The sequence below is a fragment of the Rhipicephalus microplus genome, chromosome X (genome assembly GCF_043290135.1).
Source record: "Rhipicephalus microplus isolate Deutch F79 chromosome X, USDA_Rmic, whole genome shotgun sequence".
Taxonomy (NCBI): Eukaryota; Metazoa; Arthropoda; class Arachnida; order Ixodida; family Ixodidae; genus Rhipicephalus; species Rhipicephalus microplus.
Window position 1 is genome coordinate 123,658,818 of NC_134710.1, and position 19,691 is coordinate 123,678,508.

Consider the following 19,691-nt stretch of genomic DNA (forward strand, 5'->3'; position numbering starts at 1 on the left):
GCCGCACAAAGAAACAGGGTGGCACATGCACGCACTCACATGCACACAGTGAACTGCCGTAAATGGTTGTACTGAGGAAGCAAGAATCCCTAATGATGCTGACGTTATTATCTAGCGGCAGTTGTCTAGACAAGCGATATGAGACTGGATAAAAAAAATATCTTGCCATATTGCGTCAGCTCAGCAATGAGGGTCCAAAGCTCAAGTTAGCAAAGCAACGACAACGCCCCGCTGCGGCTGTGGCGGCAAGCTGTATGGAAATTGGTAATAGGCGCAGCCGATTAACTGTGTTTCACCCCAGCAGGAGCAAGTGCAGCACACGCTGTGTGCGTGTTGCAGTCGGTGCGGGGTACTTTGGCACTGTGCCGTGAGATTGGCATGCTGAAACGAGACGCTCGCTGTTCAAAGTTGCCTTTCTGCGATGGCAGAAGCGACCCCACAAAAGCGTCGCCGAGGTCCGAAGTGTTGTGTGCCATGACACTGCGGACAGTACCAAGACATCTGTAAAACTATTGGGTCTGGCAAGTCGTACGAGAGAGAAAGAAAACAATTGTGGATCACCGCAGGTAAAAAAACAGTGACTTCTAGCTCTGTCTCGCCTTCCATTTTGGTTGTCGCAATTCTTTGCTTGAAATTGTTTGTTTCGACTACCTGAATCAATACGTAATTTGGGGCAACCATGAAACGACCACAGTCTCTCGCTGTATCCTCACCATGTGATAGTCTAGTTTTGGTTGTATGTGGAAACAACTTTGTCTTTGGATTTCGTGTGTTTGTGATACGTAGCTTTCATTGGATTTTCGTGCTTGCATGTAAGGCATACCGCGGTTAGCGTTGCGTTGTTGGTTTCTTTCAACTGAACTGCGCACATTGTCAGAGGTTCGCTGCCTGCAATTCATGCATCGGGAAGGCTGCAATATTGTGTATAAAAAACATCTGTGCACTTTCAGCAAACTTTGACATTGGTTTGCTGGTTTTTTCTATTTCTTCTTGCTTCATTAGGGTGGTATTTATCTGTGCCGCTGGCACTTAATACATGAATAATAACGGTCACTTTTGAAGATGTGCGGTTTTCTCGCACGCACGCCACGTGTGTGCGTGTTAGCTTCGAGTATCAGTTTACGTGTGCACTAACTGCGCGAGTTCATCGCCTGGCAGATGTCACACCGTGCTTGAAATTCGGCTGATTTTACGCTGAGCTGCGTTCGTGCTGCAGGCTTTATAAACCTGTACAGTCGACATTTTCATCAAAGAGAAATGAAAGCCAAAGCGAGAATTGAAAAAAAGAAAGAGAAAAATTGCCTCCGTATTTACATGTTGAACTGTAAATGTCGTAGAAAGATGATTGTCTGGAGAGAGTGAATAGAATACAACATTTATTTGGTGTTCTCCGTGCGAAAATCGGTGATAGGAATTGTGGAGGAGCTGCGTGAGACACGAGAGCCGTCTGGCGGTAATCTCAAAAACAAAAAGGCGGCCTCTGTTATTGCGAGCGTGCAGCATGTGCGCACAATATTAAAGGTGATATTTTGTAGATCTTAAGGTAGGTGGCAGCACCGTATCGTTTTAACGTAGGAAGCTCGGCTTTTCATGCAGAGTGTCCAATTGTCAGCGCAGCATAATAAACGCGACAGTTCGTAGGATTGCTTATGTATGTTGTTTCTAGTATAAATAAACACACCACAGAATATTTAAGTGTTGATATGGCGCCTCAGATAGGCATATTATTTGCTTTTTAATCGACAATCGCACAAATATGAATGCAGAAACCTGAGCAATATTGGTGGGCACTGTAGATGTGGTTGCACTTGAGCCTTTTCGGTTGACAGACAGACAGACCAAATTTTTGCGTTGAAGTTATCCCAAGAAATACTATCCCAAGAAATACTAAGCATAGTTAAAAAACTATGCAAGCAGTTTTCGCAGCGGTTAAAGCTAAGCTAGCTGCCTCGCAGCTAACTCAGTGGGTGATGCTACAGTGGTACGAAGGATATGATTCTAATTGCAAATTTCATTGGGAGAGCAGGAGCACTCAAAAGCACACTGGAAGTGCTGGTAGCAATAAAATAAATTAAAAAAATAAAAACTTAAAGTCGATTTTTGAGAGAAGCCTTTGCCATCAGCTGATAATAAAAAGCTTGGGTTCTGAATGTTTCTCGATGCTTGCTACTCTCTAGTGGCGTAGCACATTATGCGCAAGCCTGGAGTTCATGCGCTAAATAGCACAAAATGTCTCTAGACTGCTTCCAGGTATATAGGTCATCATCCATTCTTTCGAAAAGCCTGACATGTGTTGCCACTGAGAAAAAGCAAGTATCAGGATATGGGAACTATGGCAGGTAATTTTCACCATTTGAAAGCTTAAACAATGAAATCATCGTGAAATAGACAAGAACAGCTCCATATGTGGCTCGATTTCTGCGATCGTTGCCTGTGTTTTGAAGAGGCGCTGTTAAAGTTTGAAGTCTATAATGCAGACTCTCAACTTGAGCCAAGGTGACAGGCATGAAAAATGCGGCCTGTGGCCAGTTGCTTGAGTTTGTCTGTGTATTCGTGGACGGATTGTTATAACCTTAATATTAGGCTGCTCAGCTCTGTTTCTTTCTGCTTCCCTCTGGCATCTTGATTCGGTAGCGAGCAGAATAGAGGCCAAATGAATGTGTGGTGCCCATGAGCTACCATTCAGCTTCAGGGCGTAATGTTAGCGTTAGACACGGCAGCGACCGCGAGGCGGCGTTGCTACTGATAGACTTATTTGTTGACTGTTCGGATGCAGCGCACTGCCATTTAGTGATTCCAGTTGCCATGTTGCCAAACGTGACGGGTAGTCTTCAGCTGCCACTACTCATAATCTATAAAGTACTGGGGTTGTAAATGACGGCTACATATTAGAGTGTAGTACAAGGATTTATTAGGCGACCAATTGTTCTGCCCGATTACTGCAAGCACGCTCCCCCGAACATCAGCGGGAGCTGCAATTTCAAGGAGCTACAGCAGTTCAGTGCATAAAGGCAATAGCTTTAAATGTCTCATCAAAAGCGAAAATTTGGTGGTCTAGTGGCTAAGGTACTCGGCTACTGACCCGCAGGTCGCGGGTTCAAATCCCGGCTGCGGCGGCTGCATTTCCGATGGAGGCAGAAATGTTGTAGGCCCGTGTGCTCAGATTTGGGTGCACGTTAAAGAACCCCAGGTGGTCGAAATTTCTGAAGCCCTCCACTACGGCGTCTCTCATAATCATATGGTGGTTTTGGGACGTTAAACCCCACAAATCAAAAGCGAAAATTGATCGCTGGCGGCGTCTTCTTGCGTCGACGTCGTGAACACGAGTGATCCAAGAAACCATCACTACGTGAAACGTCATCATATCACATTACATATCATAAATGTTTGTGACAAACTGGAAGGTCACAGAACTTGACGGCATCATGTAACATCTTCACTTGGTTGAAATGGGCTGATCATGAGGGTAGTGCATAACCTGCTGAGGGCGGAAATCTAGCTTTGGCTCCAATCCTTGAGGCAGTAAGAAAATCATGTTGGGCGCTGATATATCCCGGAGGGAAGTAAAAAACATTTAGTGCATCGAATCTGAAGAAAATGAGGATAGTTTTTGCCTCTCAGCAGTCTCAAATTTCCATAGAAATCTTAGTGGAGGCCGTCAGAAAAATTTGAAGTTATTATTTCCAGATTCCGGTGCCGTGTTCCCCCATTAAATATTCATTTACACAGAGCTGGTCTGGCCCTCTTTGTCCTTTCTGCAAAGAATCAAAACCTTTTTAACATTGTTCTGTTTCATGTCGTAACTATGCAGTAATTAGGAAAAGACTTCTAGCTATTCCGTTTGCTAAAGAAATAAAGAAAGTTTAACCAAAGAAACTGTTCTAAATTTGGGTGCCTTTGTCTTGGGAAATCACCACAGAGATGTATTTGATGCGGTGTGCAATTTCATTCCAGACACTAAATGTATTTCAACATAAGGTCCCTTTTAACGAATACTCAAAATAGTCTAGAAGTAATTTTCGAAATGTCAATAAATATGAGACATACATCCCACTTTAATCAGGTTTGGCACTCTCAGCTGTCTGGTCAGCTCCCAAAATCAAGGTATAGTTATTATATTAGTGATTAGTTTATTTTTTCGCTCTCTCTCAATTTTTTTTGATAATGTCTTCTTTCTTCATCTTTCTTTTTTTTTGTAAGCAATAGTGCAGTTAGTTTATAGAATACTGCATGTTTTCTTGGCCAATTCCCTAGAGTGGGTATGTTCCGTGGATTCCAGGCTACAAACAAATAAGCAAACAAGTTGTCTGAGGTGATTCTATAAGAGGACTGGAGAGTTTTTTTTTCTTTTGTAACTAATGAGAAATGAAAAAAAAAAAAAAGACAATCTTTTTTTTTTTCTTCAGATGTGCAAAGTGGTACACAACAATATTATATACTGAGACATGCAAATAAGGGCGTTTCAATAGCTAGAAAAAAAATTTAAACGTGAATGTTACAAAACTCCAATGCATATATTGAACATTTAGCACGGCCTGACAAAGCCCAGTGAAAACAGCGCGCCGCTATGTCCGTAATACTTTTCATCCTCCCTGCATCCATGAAGTTGTCTAGAAGCACGACTGCAAATAAACTCGCATGAAAACACGAATTTGCAAGCTTCCTATTACGTGCGGCCGTTCAGTGCCAGCATCCCGTAGTCTACTCGCGCAGCGCCCCTTGAGGCGGTGGCGAGCGGAGAAGGAGCGTGCGCTCGACGGCCTGAAGAGAGCATTTCCCTGGGCACTGAAAGAAAATAAAAGAGGCGCTGAGAAAGCTTACCTCAACCAATAGTATACAGTAACGTCGCGGACTTCAGAAATGCATTTTGCATTAAGTTGGGTGTCATTGTCTGCACTATGTAATCGTGATTAACAAACTTTTTGGTTTGATAAAGTTCACTTTTCGAAGTGCCTGACCAGTTGGGTGATTTAGAGGGGCAAAGCACCTCTTAGTCTAGCTTTTTTCTGCATCAGAGGTAGCCGGCAGTATCTCCCAAACAGTATAATAAATGGCATAGGTTCAATACAAGTGTGTCCAATAAGAAAGGCAGCGGACGAATCAACGGCGGACTCGCTCTCTGGATTTCGAGACGACCAGTTGTGCCCCCACGATCTCCGACGACAGCACAGCTCTGGTTGACTGGGCTCCCCGTACGCCATCTCCTGCCACCGATATGAGCAGCCCCGCCGCGGTGGTCTAGTGGCTAAGGTACTCGGCTGCTGACCCGCAGGTCGCGGGTTCAAATCCCGGCTGCGGCGGCTGCATTTCCGATGGAGGCGGAAATGTTGTAGGCCCGTGTACTCAGATTTGGATGCACGTTAAAGAACCCCAAGTGGTCGAAATTTCCGGAGCCCTCCACTACGGCGTCTCTCATAATCATATGGTGGTTTTGGGATGTTAAACCCCACAAATCTATCTGCCACCGATATGAGCTCTCGCTGAGTGGTGCCCCGTCCTCTGACTCCTGCGACCGTGTCCATCTTTCCTATCTCCTCTTTACTTCAGTTGCTCGCTGTCCCTGCGCGTCGCTCTCTCCTTCCTCTCTTTATATATACCTTTTAATCCTATCCTTTTAATCCCTCCTTACCCCCATTTCTTGTGAGCTACTGTTGAGGTGTCGCACTCTGATGCAGACAGTTACGGGGCTCACTTTTCTCTTCTTTTCCCTTGAAGAATCGCATAAGAAAAAGTAAACAAAGAGTCTACGAACGAACGGGCAGAAGCACGGACGGATGGCTGGACGGTAGCATGGACAGAAGGAAGGACCAACGCTGTATAGAACTTACATGTCTTTTGTGTATTACCTCAAACTGAATGCTGATAAAAAGCACCTCTCACACTCCACAATCAATGACTTATCCAGTTGCACTCTATTTGACAACTGTCTGTCATTTCAACGGCCCTACTCCCTTCGTGTGAGAGGCCTTGCTGAGAAAAGGGGAGTGCCACTTCTTGATCAGTGTCTGATGGCACCTGCCGCGCATCTGCCACCGTGGCAATGGCAACTCATGGAATGTTATGTGTCCTTCGTGGAAGTTACGAAACACGGTCCTGTCGCACACATATGCACCTACTTCCTGGAGCTTCAACACAAATACAATTGTCCTGACTTTTTTACAGATGCCTCAGTCTGGCAGTTATGTATCATACGCAGCAATTGGCCTATCCTTTTCGGAAGCTGGCTTACTGCATTCTGATACAAGCATCTTCACCGGAGAAGCTTATGCGATACTTGCAGCAGTTAAACACATCAAACAATCAAAACCACCAAAGGCAGTAATTTACAGATTTGTTAAATGTGGTAAAAGCTCTGAAAACTCCCAAAAAACACAAAAACCTCATCCTTGTTCTGCTTTACTCATTATTATGCACAGTCTACACACTCAAACATGTCATAGTATGCTAGATGCCAAGGCATCGTGAGATCCAGGGCAACGTGATGGCAGATCAGCTTGCCGCATTCATTTTCGAAAACACTGCCAGTACATCTGTAGCCATCCCCACACTTGACCTAGAACCATTTCTCAAATGGCAACTCAGAGTTTATTGGCAAAGCACATGGGATAGCCAAACAGAAAATAAACTGCATGTTATCAAGCTGCACCTTGGTAACTGGTCGCCAGTATCGAAGTCGGCCACACAGACGTAACAATTACAATGCTAAGATTAGGACACACACATAGTACACATTCATATCTTCTGTCTGGTGGTGATCCACCCATGTGCGAGAAATCTGGTGAACCTCTCACCTTTATCCACATTTTAATCCAATGCAAGGAATTACTCACTTTAAGAAAAAAAGCACTTCCCATCAGCCTACCGAGAGCAAATATCGCTTCATCCATCCATGTTCATTGGTAGCAATCCACTCTTCCATTATCAGTCATTGCTCGCGTTTTTTTAAAAGGTGTTCATATCTTTCATGTTATCTATCCTGGTACTCTGCAGCTCGACTCCTGAAGAGAGGTCGCTGCTGGGGTAGTTGCACTACAAAGCACATGTCTTGTGGCCCTTGAAACAAAGGCGTTGCAGAGACATTCGTGCTCTATCATCTTTCCGCAACTTTATTATAAGCGCAAGCTGCTCATTCCTACACTACACATGTCATGTCACTCTCATGATTTTAATACCTTAATGTTTTACCCGTCTTTAGCACAAGGCATTTAGGCCCCTATACAGCCAGTAACCATACCCATTTCCCATATCTTTTGTCTCATGTATTGGCGCTCTTTGGCCATCATGTGGCCCTTGTGCCAAGAAACGCCATATATTATCATCACCGCTAGAGTGTAGTACTACCAGTGAGAGCGGTGTCAATTTTGAACATGTTTACTTTTATGAGTGTTCGAAACGAAGTGGTTGAGTAACCATACCCATATACAGCCAGTAACCATACCCATTTCCCATATCTTTTGTCTCATGTACTGGCGCTCTTTGGCCATCATGTGGCCCTTGTGCCAAGAAACGCCATATATTATCATCACCGCTAGAGTGTAGTACTACCAGTGAGAGCGGTGTCAATTTTGAACATGTTTACTTTTATGAGTGTTCGAAACGAAGTGGTTGAGTGGCAAACATTTGTACCACTGTTCTATAAAAAGTTGGGAAGACTGGAAACGTATATAATAAAACAGACAAGTTATAAGAGTGGATAGTTATCGATCGCATAGACCACAACGCGCACCAGTATTGCCTAGCTCTTGCCTATAGGTGGTCTAATGGCACTTGGCTGCTGACCCGCACATCCAGGGATCGAATCGCGGCCGCATCCTCATTGCAGGCGAAAATGCTTGAGCTTAGATTGAGGTACACAATAAAGAACCCCAGGTGGTAGAAATTTCTGGAGACCTCCTCTACGGCCTCTCTCATAATGGTTTTTTGGACGTTAAACCTTGAAAATTATTTCGCCTAGGAAATGCACATTGGTACTTGTGTCTACTTTCTCTTCCGCCGCTGCACAATCAATGCCCTAGCCGAAGAGAGAATCAAATGAGGGAAAGGAAAAGAGGTTAACCAGAAATTGGAGCATCCCGTTTGCTACCCTGGACTAAGGGCAAAAATAATGGGGAATCAAGATGGGAAAGAAAACGAAGATCAAAATAAACGTGCGAAAGAGAAAAGAAAAAAATTATCAGGGGTGCTATAGCCTATTCAATAGGCCACTACCACGCAAAAAGTTCAATAAGGCCTTCACCGATTTTCTGTACGAAGACAGATTAGGTCGCCTTTCAAGCACTGACTGTTCTGACAAGGGTCTTTCGTCAAGGCGAGATAACGCAGCAGCCGAAAGCATGAAAATAAGAAAGTGGAATAAAATAACCAACACAGAAAGCTAGAGTTACTGTATATGCTACCTGTAGGTATCTAAAGGTACCATATAGAGTAACTCTTCAGAAAGCTGGCAGCTAACGTCATCTGCCGGGTGAATTGAGAACTAATTCAACGTTTCCGTTCATGTCCTTGATTGGCGGAAAATTTAAATGTGTAACTTTTTTTTCCGAATCGTCGAGCTAACTTTGCTCAAACTAACGCGACTGCAAGTACACACACCTCGTAGGAGAAGGGCTACGGGGTTCACAAGCGAATCTGTCGCAGTAGACCTAAAGTTAGGCAGCATACCGCATTAATAAGGTTGAGAGCTGGGTTTGTTGATGACTGATCATTATACCGTAAGGTTAAAGGAGTACTGACATCAAATTTCAGAATCGAGTTGTGCCCTTCCTGCGATTGCTCGGTGTGCGTAGGTCGTCTTGGCCAAATTTGAATGAAATTCATCGCGTGAAAGTTATTATATTTTGGCGGCAAGCAGCGCTCGAGAGTTTAATAGAAATTGGAGTGCCCTGCAACATCGACACTAGTGCTACGTGTTCAGTGCGATACATTCCACAAATACCATCCTGAGTGACGATGCGCTAGTAGCGATGATGTCACAATCCGAGTGTTCTTATTGTGGCACCGAAGCATGAAAATACACTCGCTCGTCGTGTCTGATCTTCTTTGTCACACCGCTTTGAATTATTTCGTGAAATTGTAAAGATGAAAACCACCTTTAAAAGAACGGTGAAAGAGAAGAGCATGATTGAACGTGTGCTTGTCGGTCAGAATGTCGGGGAATCGTTCTGAATTGCAGTCATCTCGTTCGAAGCACGGAAAAATGCAATGAGGCTGTCTTTTCATATCGCATATGTGTTACGCACAAACACGACCACAAGCTATCAAAGTGGAACAGAGTATAGTCGGATATCAGCGCTGACAAGTAACACGCAGGTATCGTTGAATTTTAGTTAAACATTAGACTTTGCGTCCGCGTAATGCCCTGTTACTGCCGCCGCAACTGCAAGAGGCTGGATAAGTGGGGCCATCTGGAGGCGCAAGGAACATGGCAAGCAGAGAACGTATTCTATACCTCCACTGATGCCCATTCCCGATAAGGATATTCTATTAACCCCTCTTCATATGCCTGAATGCTGTGCATGCCAAAATACACCAATATAGCTAACTGAGACACAAGCGAACATGGCTGAAGCATGCATCTTCGGACACCTCTTCAGTGCTGCTTGAAACGGCGTTCATTTTGGAATTTCTGTTCAGTGAAAAGTCGATCGAATCAAAAATGATTCGCGAAGTCGCGAATCGCGGGGATTCTAAGCTCCAAACTATCGTATTCAACCCGAGTTGACACTTTGTACGGCGACGACGGCAATGCATGTGACAAGGCATGACTGAATGTGTCAGCCTAGCAGATGAAATGTTTGCGGAGCATCTGAGCCTGACGTCACTCTTTTCTGTAGAAAAGTGGTCAGCTGTGGCACAATCTTGAGGTGACCGTGAGGTAGCGCCACTGCTGGCGCTCCCAGTGCTAAATATGGCGGGATTGCTGGCCGTTTTGAATTGTGCTAGATACCAGCGATATAAATCAATAAATGTGATTGTTATTCATCCCTCAGTTGCGTTCTAGGTCGCGAATCGCTGCTACGGGGTCTATAGCTACTCGTTGTCGCAAAAATCTTGGCATGAGTAAATTGGCATGAGCCAAGATTTTGGCTATAGCCAAAGTAGTATAGACCCCGCAGCACCGATTGGCGACCTAAAGCGCAACTGAGGCATAAATAACTATCACTTTTATTCATTTATAACACTGGTATCTAGCACGATTCAAAACAGCCGGCAATCCCACCATTATTAGCGCTACAATGGCTAAAATGGGGAAGTGTGATGAGCGGCAAGCGGCGCCTACAGAGCGTGCTGAAGCCTCAGAAGAGGAGCTGCGTGGGGGCGCGCAGTCGTTTATACGTTGTTTGCACGTTTCCGACAGTTTCGTCGGGCGCGTTTGTCCTCTTTTTTTTTTTATTATTGCATTGGCACTCTGACATCAATGCTTCTGTATGCACTCTCATGGCGTGAAAACAAAGTCATTTCCTAGTCCTGGGGGGCACTGTAGGCTACAAGTCATCTTAAAAGAAGCATGCGTTATTCGACATTCCAAAGGACGAAGCTCTGTTTGCGCGGTGGCGGAGAGCGATCCCGCAAGCTGACAAGCTGCTTCAAGAAGACTGGGCTGTGTGAGAGCTGCACTTCGACGAGAGGGGCATCTCCCGGCAATTCGAGCACACTGTGAATGGCAGAATTGCCCGCATTGAAAGGGGTAGGCCCGTAGGCGTGGTTGCCGTTCAGGGAGGAGGGGGGGAGTAGGGTGCGAAGGTTTATTGCAGGGTGCCTTCTCCCTATTAAATCAGTGTATGAGGCAGATTTTGTGCCCCCCTTTTAGATGGCTTAAAGAGTGCCCCGCCGCCTAGTCAATGTATAGAGCAGATTTAGCCCCCCCCCCCTCCCTCATGGTGACTAGGGGGGGGCACCTGCCCCCTTTGCACCCCTCATCCGGACGCATATGGGTCAGCCTTTCGGAGGAGCTCTTTGCATTGTAGAAGCCCTTGAAATCACTTTTTTAAAGTGGTTCAGCTTCAATGAGCTTCACAGTGACAGCTTGGAAGAGCTTGTTTTCTGCTTGAAACAAAAAAAAATGTCACACTGGGCTGCACACAACTTGACCCGAGGCTCACCAATCAAGTGACCAATTTTTTTCTGCTCACCGATTTGCGTTTTTACACACAGGCACTGCACAAAATGCAGGCATCTTCCTGTGAAAAGAGGAAGTACCTGAAACTCCGGCGCATCAGTTAGGCTTGAAGCCCAATGTTCTGTGGGGCGCTTGTGAACTAGAAAACTTTTTTTCTTGGGGATTAAAAAAGACGCACGACCCATTATTAATAATGCATTGTTGTAAGCGAATCACTACTCGGAAATGTGTTGTATGACCTGTCTGCAGAAAATAATTTTTTTAATTCAGATACCGCTCGTGATTCTCGTCTCTGAGTTTGGCATTACAAATGATGGGGCTTTATTTTCAGATTAGTGCTTGAGGAAATGATGGTTCGCCAATGAAGTTGCTGCAACCAATGGCTCACAACTTAGTTCATTGTTCCTATCGTCTACCACTTCTCATCGATAAAGTGCTTCAGTGCCATCTGGCGCTCTCTTTCGGCACTCTGTCGATATTTCAGTTCAGTCACTCACCCACGTAGGCATTCTGTAATTCCAGAAGCTAATTAACATATTGTCTCGGTCGCCATTTGAAGCCATGCACGAGCAACAAAATATATTTTAAATGTTTCACATTGCCCGCGCGCGTGGTTGATTCCCGTCTCTGCGCAGCGCATCGCCGCCTTAGGTGACGTGGATGGATGGATTGATGTGGCGGTGCCCTTTAGATCGGGTGGCGGCTAACGCCACCTAGCCTTAATATTTAGTGAACCAACAACTAGATTTATCTTTTTTTTTTCCCTTTTTAATAGTGAAGTTGAAGACTGGTACTTTGCAGTGAAGGGTTTAATTTTAACTCGTGCCTTGACTTTAGCAACATCAATCAGATAACCTCCTTCTAGTTAATTCTACCCGCTTAAAGTCTATTTTGCCCTCCCTGTCCCTAAACCCCAGTGCTTTGAAAAGCTCTCTGCCTTCATCCTGAACTGTAGGATGAAGCCCTCTACAGAACATTATCAAGTGTTCGGCACTTTCCTCTTCCTCTCCACACGCACTGCATAGCGTGTCTACCCCTTCGTATTTGGCCCGATATGTCTTGGTTCGCAATACTTCCGTCCTGGCCTCAAACAGTAGAAAACTACCCCGAGTATTATTATAGATCCTTTCCTTGGCAATTTCCTGCTTGAGAATTTGATAGATCTCTAGTGCGGACTTCTTAAATCATGCCAATTTTCCACATGTCGGTCTCCGTTTCCTTGACCTTCTTCTTAACCGATAGTTCTTTTTGGTTTGGCCCTGTGCTGTTTTCCAAGTATTTACCCATCACTTTTTTGGTTTGCTTCCTCATTTTGTATCGACATTCTTTATGTATAAATAGCTAAAAACCTTCCTAGCCCAGCGCTCCTCTCCCATTTTCTCAAATTTTATCTTGCTGCTAGCTTTCCTGCCCTCAAATGATGTCCATCCCATATCACCTTGTACTCTCTGATTTGATGTATTCCCGTGAGCTCCTAAAGCAAGCCTACCTATTCGACGTTGCTTAATTTCTAATCTTGCTTAAACTTCTGATCATGCCCAAGACCGCATTGCCAACGTCAGACTAGGAACCATGATTCCTTTCCATATTCCTCTGTTAACATCATACCTATTGTAATTCCACAGTGCCCTGTTTTTCATCACTGCTGCATTCCTGTTACCTTTAGTTGTTATGTATATTTCGTGTTCCCTTAGGTACTCGGTCCCATTGCTTATCCATATGCCCAGATATTTGTATTTATCTGTTATTTCTAGCGTGACCTCCTGTATCCTAAGCTCACTATCTTCATTATTATTAAAAATCATGACTGCTGATTTTTCCTTACTGAATCTGAAATCTAACCTATCTCCTTTATCACCGCAGATGTCCATCAATCTCTGCAAGTTTTCCTTGTTCTTGGCCATTAGCACTATATCATCTGCATACATCAATGCTGGTAGTGCCTGTTCAATGAGTTTTCCTTGTTTGACGAAAGAGAGGTTGAAGCCAAGTCCACTTCCCTCTAATTTGGCCTCTAATCCTTGTAGGTACATCATGAATAACAAAAGTGACAGAGGGCACCCCTTCCTAATCCCCGTTTTACCTCTGTGGGCTTGGATACCTGTTTTTCCCACTTTATAACTACCTTGTTACTTTTATAGATATCCTTTAAAAGATTAGTGACTCCATCTTCCACACTTGGTGTGTCTAGTATTCCCCAAAAGTCCTCTTAAACCATGCTATCGTACGCTCTCTTGATATCCAAAAATGCCAGCCACAGGGGCCTGTGTTGTTTTTCTGCTATTTCTATGCACTGCGTCAGTGAGAACAGATTGTCTTCCAACCTCCTGTGTTTCCGAAACCCTTTCTGTAATTCTCCAGCACGCCCTCATCCTCTATCCATGCCTGCAGTCTTTCCTTTATAATCTGCATCACCAGCCTGTAGACCACTGATGTCACTGTTATAGGACGGTAGTTGTTTATGTCAGCTTTGTCCCCCTTTCCTTTATAGATCATGCCCATCCTGCTAAGTTTCCATCCATGGGGACTTCACCATCGATTATTGTTTTGCTCACTGCCTCTCTGATGTCTAGTTCACACTGAAACATCCGCTTTCTACAGCGACCGAAATTCCCCTGCCGCCGAAACACAGCGTCGTTCGCACTGGACGCGCCCCGCGCCGCCGAATATGCCATCTACTATGGGGCGAACGCGGGATGGATGCGCTGTCACCCGGTCGTTGTCGCGGCTCGCAAACGCTACTACGCTATCCGGTGGTGTATACTTCGACGATTCTCGTACGCAAGAAGCAAGAAAAGACAGTACTGCTTACTTTGCTGGCAAGTGGCTGTCTTGTAATGCACAAAGAGCAGAAAAACCACCGACGCCAGCGGCGTTGGTGAGTTCGTTTTGCTCTGCAAGACCGCAACAAGCTCGGTCACGCCAACAGCAAGCTCGGTCACCTCTTTCACGAAATACGGAGGCGAAGTAGGCACTGAGTAGGTTAAACTTCCATTGGTTTTAACATTCAGTTACGTGCACTGCGGCATAACAAGTGAGTAGGGCTTGGCCACCATTTTTCAAAATTCCTTGACTAGCGCTCCTATTGGTCCGCGGTGACCGATTCGGCGGCAGACGCCGCAAAAATCGGTCCGAGAGCGATCGGTGTGGAGAGGGCCCTTTTGGCAAATCTCGCCGCCGCCGAACCGGATTCGGAGCACTTTCGGCGGCCGGAATGCTCAGTGTGAACGCGGCCTGAAAGTCTGCTTAGACTTCGCACCCTATGTCTTTATTGTTATGTTTCTATGTGTCGCGATTATGAGAATGAGGCGCGACAGAAATGAGTGATGTCGAACGCCATGCTGAGCGAGCGAGGACTGGCCTACCCCGTGGTGGGAGTGGCGTTTATTAAGCAAGTTGAATCAAGTTGTAGAGGGGTGCCAGTGACTACATAACACGCCGCCACACATGAACAAAAACAAAAATGAGAAAATGAAAATTTGACCACAGAAGGAATATTGAAGGGATTCTCACTGGCCTTCTCGAGCGTGTCTTCTTTATAAAAATTTTGTGGTGGTACCATTCGGGTGTCTGAAGGACGGTCAGGGAGAGAACTCGGCTGTGGGGTGTGGTGGGGCACATTTTCTTTGGTTGTTTGAAGAGGATAGTAGTCTTCAGGTGTTGACTGGTGGTCACTCGGGGAGTGCCGCACTCGCAAATGGTGTCGGTTGCGCACGTACACTTGACCATTGGCTGCTGTAACGATGTATCTCCGTGGCTCTGGGCCTACCTGTGTTACGACTGCTTTCTCCCATTTCTTTCCTTGCCAAAACCACACTGGCGTATTCTTGGTTAAGGAGGGAAGCTGACGAGCATGCTGGTCTGCATGCTTATGCTGTGCCTGCTTCCTTGACTGAAGGTTTCTTTGGCGCACCGAGTGTGGATAGTGCGGTAACAACGTGCTGGGATGAGCTGGTATAAATGTTCTTCTACTTCTTCCCATAAGCATCTCTGCCGGAGAAAGAAGGCCATTCATTGGAGTAACTCTGTGGTTCAATAGCACCACTGCGAGTTCCTTGCCTTCACATAGTGCTTTTGTCATTGATGCCTTAATGGTTTGGATTGTTCTTTCTACTTGCCCATTTGCACAAGGAAAAAGAGGTGATGTGGGCTTGTGAACGATGTCCCATTCCTTGTTGAAGTTTCTAAAGTCGGGTGAATCAAATGGAGGACCTTGATCGCCCATGACCTCTGAGGGTATGCCGAAACGCGCATAGATATCCTTCAGCACTGTGATGACTGATGAGGCTGATGTTGTATGCATTTTCTTGACCACAACGTACTTAGAGTACTAATCCACTAGAAGCAAGTATGTCAAGCCATTGTGGTGGGAGAAGTCCACAGCCACTTTTTCCCAAGATCGTGCTGGTAGTTCTCTGTCGAGGAGTGGCTCTCGTTGGTTAGCCCGCTGATGGCGCTGGCAGACCTCGCAGTTGGTTATCATCTGCTCAATGTCCTGGCTTATTCCAGGCCAGTAGACACTCTGGCGAGCTGTGTTCTTACAAGATACAATGCCTCGGTGGGTGAGGTGCAGCCTTGAGACCACTTCTTTTTGACATGCCGTTGGCACAACAAGTCTTTCACCATAACACAGAAAGCCATCGGTTGCATAAAGTTCACCTCTGATTGAGTAGTAGGGCTTCACTGCTGTTGGGAACTTTTGAGATCTCGTTGGCCCAGCCTTTCTGGATGTACGACACTACACACTGGAGTGTGCTATCAGCGGCTGTGCAGGTTCTTATCCTTGCTAGCTTCGGAGTTGACGCTTGCACCAATGTACAGGCTAGAACCTGATACTCCTGGTCTGATGTCTTGATTGTCTCTGCTGGATCATCTGCACGAGACAGGGCGTCTGCAGCAGTCAAATGTTTACCTGGCAAATACACCAACTTCACGCTGTAGCGTTAAAGTCAAAGTAGTAGGCGTTGTAGCCTGGGTAAGACCTTGTGGATGTCCTTGGACTGAAGACCAATAAGAGGTTTGTGGTCAGTGTCAATGACAATGCTGCGACCATAGATACAATAGCTTTCTCAATTTGCGCACAGCGCTGTTGTGCTGGTGTGAGTGCTGTGGATGCATAGGCAACTGGGTGTCCGTGCTGAAGGAGGACACTGCCCATTCCATAGAAGCTTGCATCAGTGGATATGACAATAGACTGTGCCGGGTCAAAGTAGTGCAAGACTAGTGCTGTTGTCAGTTTGCTCTTGATGTCATTGAATGCATCGGTCATCTTTTGCGTCCAGTGTCGTGCAACATCAGATTTGAGAAATTTTCGAAGGGGCTGTGTCTTCGCAGAAAAATTTGGGACAAACTTCATTAGGTAAGTCGCCATGCCGAAGAAGCGAAGAAGCTCCGCTTTGCAGGTTGGTGCTGGTATAGCGTTGATAGCCTTCACTTTGCTGGGATCAGGAGTGACGCCTTGTTGTGTCAGCTGATGTCCTGGGTAGGTGACTGTTGGTAAACCCAGCTTGGGCTTGTTATAATTCAGCTTGAGGTTGTTAGCTCGTGCTATGCTGAGCACTTTACGCAAGTGAACAACATGTTCATCAAGTGTTTTGGATGCAACCAAAATGTCGTCAAAGTATGGTGCTACAAGAGCTTGACGTTCAAAAATACTGTCAATGGCCTGCTGAAAAAGTTCAGGGACAATGTTGAGGCCAAATGGTACACAGAGGAACCTGTAGCGTCCCCATGGTGTGGCAAATGTACACAAGTACGAGCGGCTCTCGTCAAGCGCTAGCTGCCAAAATGCATTCTTGGCATCCAGAACTGAAAACACAGTACACCCACTGAGTCGTGCAAAGAGTTCTTCAGCAACAGAAATGCGATAGTGGTGTCGCTTCACTGCCACGTTCAAGTTCCTGGGGTCTAGACATATCCGCACACTTCCGTCTTTTTTAGTAATAATAACTATGGGATGCACCCAGTCCGTCGGTTCTGTTACACGCTTGATAATGGAATTTTGTTTCATACGTTCAAGTTCGGCTTTGACTGTCTTTTCAAGTGCACATGGCACACGACGAGGGGCTGCAACTGTAGGCTTTGCATCTTGCTGTAGGTGAATGCTGTACGCTCCTGGGAGTCTGCCAATGCCTTCGAATACGTCAGAAAATTCTTGAAGTACTGCTTCAAGCTGCCGAGAAGGACAAGCCTCTCCTACTGCTTCAACGTTCCTAAATCTGTGCACCATGTTTAGTTCTGTGCATGCAGCTGCTCCCAATATTGGCTTGAGACTTCCTTTAACCAGCAAAAATTTGACAAGGCTTTGCTTGTTTTTCACCGAACAAGAGAGCTGACATTCGTTTTGAATGTTGAGCTGCTCACCTAGGTACGTGGTGACCTTGGCATTCGTAGCTTTCACTGTTGGTTGCAGGTTCCAGTTTATTACTAGCTGCTCTGGGAGAATGTTGACATCTGAACCCGTGTCCAATTTGAAGTTAACGAGACGACCATTCACTTCGACACACTCGAACCAGTCAGACGCTGCACTTTCCATGATGTCCACTGTGAGGTTTCGTAAAAATAACTCCTGCTCGGAGTCGTCCCCTTGGTCGTAGAGAACGTGAACTTTTTTCTGTATTGTCCGTTGTTTCTGACGGCAAACACTCGCGAAGTGTCCGATCTTTCCACACTTGTAACATGTTGAGCCGTAGGCGGGACATTGTCGGGGTTGATGCACCGTTCCGCACCTGCCGCACGTACGCTGAGCTGCTGTTTCTGTGGGCTGCCTGTTCTTTAGATGATACGCTGGTTGCCTTTTCGTGTGATGCTTGTCAGGTTGTCGAAATTGCTTGCCTTTTTTGCTCAATCTGGCCACAGTTGCTTCTTGTTCATGTGAAGTCGTTGCTAGCGAGGTCACATGCTGCTTTGAGATTTCCGCCGATCTACACGTAGCGATGATTTTCTCCAGTGTCAAGTCTTTCTCGCGGAACCTTTCTCGAAGTGCTGCGTCTCGGATGCCGACGATAATCCTGTCGCCTAAGAGGCGGTCATGCTTGTCACCGAAGTCACACATTACCGCTTGATGCTGAAGTTCAGCAATGAAATCGTCAATTGGCTGGTTCTCTTTCTGGCACATGGTGTTGAATATGGCTGTCGCTTGCGTCACGTTTTTGTAGGGAAGGTATCTCTCGTCGAATCGCTCAAATATTGCTGCCACCATGTCAGTTCTCTGCTCACCTTCAGCTGGCAACGGAAAACGGAAGGTTTCAACGATTTTCCAAACTGTTGGGCCCATAACGTGAAGTAGCAGTGCTCGCCCTGGTGCTTCTGGCTTTGTGTTGTATTCGCAGGCTGCTTCGTAAAGCTGATACACCGATTTCCATTCCGACGAAGCTTCCGCGGGATTGCTGCCCAGCTCAAACTGCTTTGAAGGTGAGATGAGTGGAAGGGCCATGCTTACTATCGTTGCGTTAGTTCACTTCTGACACCATGTTGTTTCGATGTGTCGCGATTATGAAAATGGGGCGCGACAGAAATGAGTGACGACGAACGCCAAGTTGAGCGAGCGAAGACTGGCCTGCCCCGTGGTAGGAGCGGCGTTTATTGAACAAGTTGAATCAAGCTGTAGGGGGGCGCTAGTGACTACATAACATTTATCAGCATAATTGGTATGCCATCTGGGCCTGTTGATGTACTACTTTAAACCTTCTTCTCAGCCCTTTCCCACTCTCGTGAAAATGGAGCCATTGCGCCACTTGATCCATCCTTGTCTATTATGGTGTATAAGGCACTTCTTTGTTGAAATTTTTCTGTCACCCTTGTTCTTATATATTCAATAGCTTTGTCTCCTTCTCGCCTAGCACCTTGAGCTGTAGTGATAAACCTCTGCTATAGGCTTCTCTCATTTCTTAGGGAGTTTAGATGATTCCAAAATTTCGCAGCTGCCTTTTTATCCTTTTTATGTACTTTTGCCAGCCACTGAGCCCCCTTTCTTATAATCTTTTCATTGATCAGAAGGGATGCTTCCCTTCTACAGCTTAGAAAGATGTCCCATTTTCTTTCAACATCTGTCGGTTCAACCCACTGCATAGCATGCCTGTGTTCTCTAGAGGCTTCCTGACATTTTGCTATAGCTCTCTTAACTTCCTCATCCCACCAACTTTTGGGTTTGTGTCTTCTTTTTCGGGGGTGACTTGTCACGTGCCTTAGCAAGCTCTAGTTCAAAGAGTCTGATTAGATTCGTGTATGTCCACACTGTTTTGTTATTTTCAGTGATTACTTTCTCAATTTTTTTAGTAGCTATTTCTAGTTGCCTTTCTACGACGTGCAAATGTGTGCCAGCGCCACCTGGCGGTTTCCTCCCAAGGCGTTATGCGCTAGCCGACGTGTTCATCACACTTCTCTGTTTTAGCCACTGTGGCTGTGTTCCAATTCTTAGACAGCACGTAGATAGTCTACGCAGACTGTTTAGAAGACAGCACTGAGCCCATGCTGTCCAAGAATAAGAACACGTCTGGACGGCTTTACGCGACAATGCGCCACCTCGCATCGAAAAGAAGCCCAAATTAACAAACAGAACAGGTGTATTTTC

General features: G+C 45.7%; 1 protein-coding gene across 4 annotated transcripts in view; it reads left to right on the plus strand.

The window, feature by feature from the left end:
* Positions 1-19,691, plus strand: part of LOC119187233 (uncharacterized) — a 43,442-nt gene that overhangs the window by 13,460 nt on the left and 10,291 nt on the right. Inside the window, exon 5 of one of the 4 annotated variants that reach the window (XM_075877567.1) lies at positions 2,240-2,339. The exons of the other annotated variants lie outside the window; for them this stretch is intronic. The gene's annotated coding sequence lies outside the window, so the exon portion shown is untranslated. The remainder of the gene's footprint in view (positions 1-2,239; positions 2,340-19,691) is intronic. 4 annotated transcript variants of the gene reach the window in all.